Raw genomic sequence first — 6,523 nt, forward strand, 5'->3', positions numbered from 1 at the left:
GTGGGCTTTTTTTTTTTTTTTTTTGAGTCCTGGGCTGCTGGGGCTGGGTGGGGGGGCATCAGGTGTGGGGCAGGATGTGGCCAGGTCGGGGGCTGACCAGGGAGCCCCGTTCCCCCCCATTGCCCTGTGCTGCGTGGGGGGGCTCTGCCAGATGGCCCCACAGCCCCCACAACCCCTGCTACTGCTGGTGAGTGTGAGCCTTTTTTTGTTTTTGTAAGTGCTGGAAGGCTGAGGCTGCGGAGCTGTAGCTCCTGTGGGGGGTTGTGGCCCCTGTGAGAGGGCTGTAGCCCTGTGGGGGGCAGTCTGTGAGCTGTGCAGAAGGCTTCACCCTGCGGAGGGAAGGGGACCCACCCCGCCAGAGCAGCCCCACTGCACAATCCACCCACACCTACCCACACAACCCATGGCCCCCCACATCCCTCCAGTGCCACCCATATCCCTCCACCCCTGTTCCCATCTCCTTCCTGCAAACTCCACATCCCCTCAGCACACACCCTGCATGCCCAGCTGCCAGACAGGATGAGACCTGCTGCCAGGAGCTGTTGCTGCAGGGGCAGCTGTCTCCACATCCTGGTTAGTGAAGAGGGTCACAGGGCGCTCTAATTGCTCTAGGGTAGGAAAACCAAAGGCAAACAGCAAAACATATAGGTATTTAGAATTTATTATATTATGATGATGGAGACACTGGTAGGCTTCCAAATTGCTTTAACACTGTAGATATATCAAAAAAACATTGCCCAGTTGATCACTGCCTCTCTGTCTCTTACTCTCTCTCTCTATATATATAGTGGCTTTTTGTTTTAATTGTGGAGGAACATGGATTTCGGGATATTTTGAAGAGTGACTTTTGGATTTTTTTATCAGGGATTTTTCACTTTTCAAATACAGAACACCAGAATTCCTGCTAGGGAGGCCAGTGGCAGGACCCAGGCAGAGGAGCCTGTTCAGAGCTGGCATCTTGCGCCCAGCTGGAGGTGGCTGACATCCTGGCCAGCTGGGGCCAGGAGGACATGCTTTCACAGTTCATAGCAGGCCACCACACCCAGAATATCTTCTGGGTGATAGCTGCCCAGATGGCCAGGCAGGGGGCACACATGGCAGTAGTGCCACACAGAGGCCAACCCTGCAGCCACAGCTCAGTGGCAGCTGGCCCAGAGGGGCAGATGCCTCTAATGGCTGTGCAGTCCCCATCCAGGTCTGGTGGGTGTGCAGCAGTTCACAGCCAGGCAGCAGTCCCCACTGTGGGGGGGTGCAGGGAACTCTCAGGGCTGCTTCAGCAGTCCAGCTGGCACAAGGAGTAATGTCCCCCGGTACCAATTGGCCGGGCCCCAGAAGCTCCTGAGAACTAGTAGCCCTGAGCTACTTGACAGGGCAGCTTTTTATACTGCTGGGGACAGCACAGGTGCTGGCCCCAGGCTCTAGCTCCCCCTGGCTGCAGATCCAGGAGGAGCCAGGCAGGGTTATTTTGCCCCAAGTGGCACAACTTGCCCCACACCAAAGTGCATGTCCGGGGACGTGCGCTGAGGCAAAAAGCCCTGGCTCAAATTTGCACTGCTTCTGTTTGAGCTGCTGCAAGCGCACGTGCTTGCATGTGTGGATGCACTCACAGAGGCTTACGCACATGATGCTGCAGCAATGCTAGGGTGCTCCAGTTAATCCAGTATGCTCTAACACGTCTAATTCGAACATCTCAAAAGAAGTGTATAGGCACCTGTGTTTACAGAGCAGCACCTGGCTACAGTTGCTTATCCAACCTATAGGCTCATCAGGCAAAGGGCTTTGAGATGCTGCAAGACGTATGCGCGTGCTTGTGTGGACGCGCCCTGTGGGTTTAAACATGGCCACTGGGGCATTGAATGAGCTTTAGTTAAAGCATCCCTTTGCCATTTTTAAACATGCAGGGGCTCTCCAGGAACAGCTGTAATTAAAACACCCCATCCCCACCCCTGAGCACGTGTATAGGTACCCACAGATCCTAGGGTCTGCCTTCTGGCTTAGTGCCTGGTTTTGGAGCCAGGACACATGACACGTTTATACCAGTGTGACCTGTCTTTACTCCTATATTTACTGTAGAAGATGAGAGGACACAATTTATTTTCCTACCTACCCCAGTGTTACTTAATTGAATCGAGTGTAGCATCACCCTGGGGAAACAGCAGTAAATATACAATAGGGTAAATGATGTAAGTATTATACATTCACAGGTGTCATCATTGTCTCAGTGCAAACATCCTACTGCCTGCTCCCTGCCACCTAATCATGAGGCAATATAATTAGTGCCTTCTGCCATAAGTGCCCAGCTGGTCATCTCTTTGCTGCAGATCCTGGGGTAGTTTCCAGCAGTGTACAGTCCCAACGTACATGACAGCAGTGTTAATGTGTCACAACGTTCTGTGTGTAGGGGATGGATTCAGGCACCCTTCCCCTGATGGCTAAGGGGTGCACAGCCACCCTCGTGCTTTCGCTGTGCTGACACTCTTTGCTTGTGGTAAGAAACATCTTGTGCAGGTCCTTTGTACCACAGATGAATTTCCCCCTTATGTTTCTAGGACACTTTGCGACCCTGAGATGCAGGATGACAGGTACCCTGAGTCCTGTGGACCACTGAAATATTTGCCCAAACAAAGGCAGAATATACAGTGACCCCACAAGGGTTAAAAAGGATTTTGCAATCTTCAGGGGTCCTTCACTGGTGTCAGAAAATGTCTGACACATTTTTGCCTAAGAAGACAAATAAAAAAGCAGCATCTGTGAGATTTCTCTGGCAGGGGGAGCATTTGGTCCCTGGTCTAGTGCCACATGACGCACCTGTGGCATGACGATATCTGGAAACATATGCCCATAGCCATGAGTGGGTCTTTACTTATGGATCTATTCTTCTGCTGTGGCACGCACGTAACTCCTATCGACATTAACAGGAGCTAAATGTGCATACGGAGAGAAGAATTATAGGGCTGCTTGAAACTGTGACTTCACATATGCAACACACTCCCCATTCCAACTCTGTTTCTGACTTGCACACCACAAGTGCAAAGTAAGAAAATCTCTCATTTTGTCCTGATGTTTTTCATACATCCCAGCATAATAAAATCTGCCTGAGGCAACCACCCAATAGACCTGCAAAAAATGGTTGCCTGTTAACTTTTAACTACTTGTCAAAGAAAATTATAATGGGATCTTGGGAGAGACAATAAAGTTGTCCCTTACATAAGCAATTTGCCAGTTGGAGGTGATACTTAGCATAGGTTTCATTCTGCCTATAGCATGTCTACTCATTTTCCATGATTGCTGATTTTCATTTGACCTTTGTCATTAGTTTCTCAAAACTTTCTTTCATGGCATGATCTTTTGGTTTTTTTAAACAAATTGGCGGAGAGACATCTTCCAGAATTAATTCCAAGAAGTTTTTGACACAGAATAGCAAAAATCTAGAACTCTTGGTTCAGCGATGACACCTTTTATTGGACCAACTAAGAAATCGCAAAACAATTGTCTTTTTCTGCAAGCTTTGGGGCTCACATGCCCTTCATCAGGCTCAGAGAAAATTAAAGATGGTAAAAAGTCCCCATAGTTAGGACATAAACTTCATTTTTTGTGATTTCTTAGTTGGTCTAAGATTTTTGCATGTGTCTCAGACCCGCACAGCTACCAAATACATCGCTGGCATGGAATAAAACTGTTTTAACAGATGTCCACTTTCTTCTGTTTCCACTGAAGGGTAGGATGATCTAGCAATTAAGGTGCTCGGCTGAGTTTCTGGAAATCTGGGTTCAAGTCCTATATCTACAGCAGACATACTGTTGGTAGTGGCAGTCCCTCACGGGTGAGGATGATTGCTCCCATGGACCAAGTAAAGGGTTGTAAATGAGTCTGTTGATGGCTAAGAAGGCCAATCTGAGAGCCACAGACTCTCTGGCAAATGCTGTATGACCCTAAGTAAATCATTTAATCTCTCAGTGCCTCAGTTGCACCTCTATTGTATCCAGGAAGGCTGGGATTTTCAAGGGGGCCTGAAGGAGTATCTGTCCAATCCCCATTTCTTTGTCCAAAGGGGTTTGGTCATCTGTGATTTGGTCCTTTGGAAAACAGATCAGAAGCTTTTCTTATGCTTATATGCAGCTCCTCACAACCTGGGGTCTTTACTGGATAAGGATTATAGCTTCTACCTCACAAGTCAAACAGTTGTATGCACAATTAATCATTATAGTGAATAATGCATGATTAGTGGCAATAATTTGAGTGCATGTGCACATGTGCATGTGCACTTGACGGATCTATATATGCATTTGTATTAGCTCCATGGGCTTTTACTTGGTAGACTAGATTATCTGTATTGCTTTACTGCATGTGGGTCTAACTCTCTTAATGCAGGTTGATGGATTGGTTGATTGAACCATAGCTTCTTTATATAATTCCATCACATCACCCCAACCTGTTTCTTCTTGAAATGCACTTAACTGTTTAAATCAAGACACCTTACTACCTGGAGGTGAGAAAATACTCTCATAAATGCCCTATTAATTCCTTAAATTAATTAAGGAATTAATTAAGACCACCTGAAACCTGAGCTCCTGCTCCTGCCTTTATTTCAGGGTAATTTGCACTATCACAGATCCTCATAGGAGGCGAGAGGCTTCATACCAGCTATGAACTGTCTGCCCAGAGGAGTTTGCCATCTATTGTCTCCTCTATGAAATCCTATGAAATATGAACTTTCATTTCTACCCAGGAGAACTTTTACAATCTTTTCTCCAATGCCTGATGAAGGGTGCTTGCAATTAAAGAATTTTTTTTTGTAAAAATCTTGCTCTAACAAAAGATATCACCTCTACTACGAGTCCTGATTGCCTTTTTGTCTGGACCAATATAGCTACAACCTGGATGCCCTATTAGTTCCTTATTCTTATGTAAGTCAACTTCATGGGACAACAGGAGAGGTGTACCATCGTGCAGCTGAATTCAGTATACCTGTTCCATCTGTCTGCACCAAGTACACACTACATGGTGCAGAAAATGGCATGCTGGCACAGTAAATGGAACCCAAACCTCAATAATTTACCTCTGGTTTCATTCGGTGGTAAGCTACTGTGGTTTAACTTTACTTACAGCAAGTTAGGAGCAGACAGATGAAACGGTTATCCCAAATCAGCTGATGCACACCCTCAGGCTATAAATTGCCCCCTTTTAAAATGATGAAACTATCTTGGGTCATAAAGATTGGCAGAGCTAAGAACATGGCACACTAAATTGAAGAGAGCCTGATGGTAAACCTCAGCACGTACAGCTGTGCCACAGGCTAGGGAGGAGATGAAAGCTACTGGGGAACAGGCGTGGTTGGGTCTGGGAGTTGGCAGGGTAGAGGATTCGCTTAATCATTGATAATGAAGGGGGTAACGAGTGCCCTGGACCCAAAATTGCCCACCTTCAGGTATTGCCTTGGTTGAAACCTCCATGGGCACACAGACCTCTTGGAGCTGAGTCCGTGGCACTGTCTGGTGCAATGGTTACTGCCTTCGTCACTGTATAATCGCTTAACTGCTAAATAAATGACGCAAGAAAACACTGTCCCCATCTTATAAAGGAGCAAAAAAAGTTGAAGCAAGAGCTGAACCCTTGGGTGGATAACTGTGCTAAGGAACAACATTTTGGCTGAAACTGCTGGCGATTTTATGATGAGCAAATATATTGCACTTGGATCCATTGTCAGTTGTTATGCTTGAAATATATGACTACAGTACAGGACATAAAGGAAAAGCATAGAATTATTGCTGACAGAAATATTGTAATTCATTGTTTTATTTTTCTGTATAACAGGTGCTAAAATATGACCAATATAATACAGAAACCATAGACGGGAGTCAAAGTCTTAACATTATCACCTGCCCCAAGCATTCAAATGAGTCAGGCCCCCCCCAAATCATGAGATCAGCTTAAAAATTATGAGATTTTTTTTAAGTGGGCTCTTTTTATTTGCCTTTAGGGTACAGCTGGGTCACACTTTAAAGCTTTCCTCTGAAACCAAGGGAGCTGGAAAATCCCTTTTGTTTTTAAATCAAAACTGAGATTCCTACCTAATCTTCAAGACTGGGAGCTTTGCTTGAAACATCATGTATTACGAGACTTGCAGTGAAATCAAGAGAATCACCAATGCTATAAAAATAAACACCCGTCCATCCATCCGTCCATCCATCCATCCATCACATAGGAAGTTTTACTTGGAATAACTTTTAGAGAGATAAATGATACATTTTTTTTTCAGAACAAACATCAACTTTTTTATATAAATTCCTTGAAGTTATAGTGGGATGATTTTGATTCACTTTGTCTCCAAAACTAAAAAAAAAAAAAAATCATATAAGGGTAACATTTGCAAACATGAATCATAATGAAAAGGGGGTCTATTATGAATGCTAATAGGGTCCTTTTCATAAGACAGTTTTTCAACTTAACGCTGGTGCTGAATGTTTTCAAATGTAAATCTGGTCACAGGGTGCAGCCCAGGAGGTACATAAACAAGCCATAT

The 6,523-nt window shown here is 45.3% G+C and overlaps 1 long non-coding RNA gene across 1 annotated transcript in view; it reads left to right on the forward strand.

Annotated features, from left to right (window-relative positions):
* LOC109292705 overlaps window positions 1–4,761 on the forward strand; it is an 11,966-nt gene extending 7,205 nt beyond the window's left edge. Inside the window, exon 3 of the long non-coding RNA XR_002096175.1 lies at window positions 4,593–4,761. This is a non-coding gene — a long non-coding RNA (uncharacterized LOC109292705). The remainder of the gene's footprint in view (window positions 1–4,592) is intronic.
* The last annotated feature ends 1,762 nt before the right edge of the window (window positions 4,762–6,523 follow it).

The sequence above is a fragment of the Gavialis gangeticus genome, unplaced genomic scaffold (genome assembly GCF_001723915.1).
Source record: "Gavialis gangeticus isolate Ggan-Ray unplaced genomic scaffold, GavGan_comp1, whole genome shotgun sequence".
In the NCBI taxonomy this organism is placed as follows: Eukaryota; Metazoa; Chordata; order Crocodylia; family Gavialidae; genus Gavialis; species Gavialis gangeticus.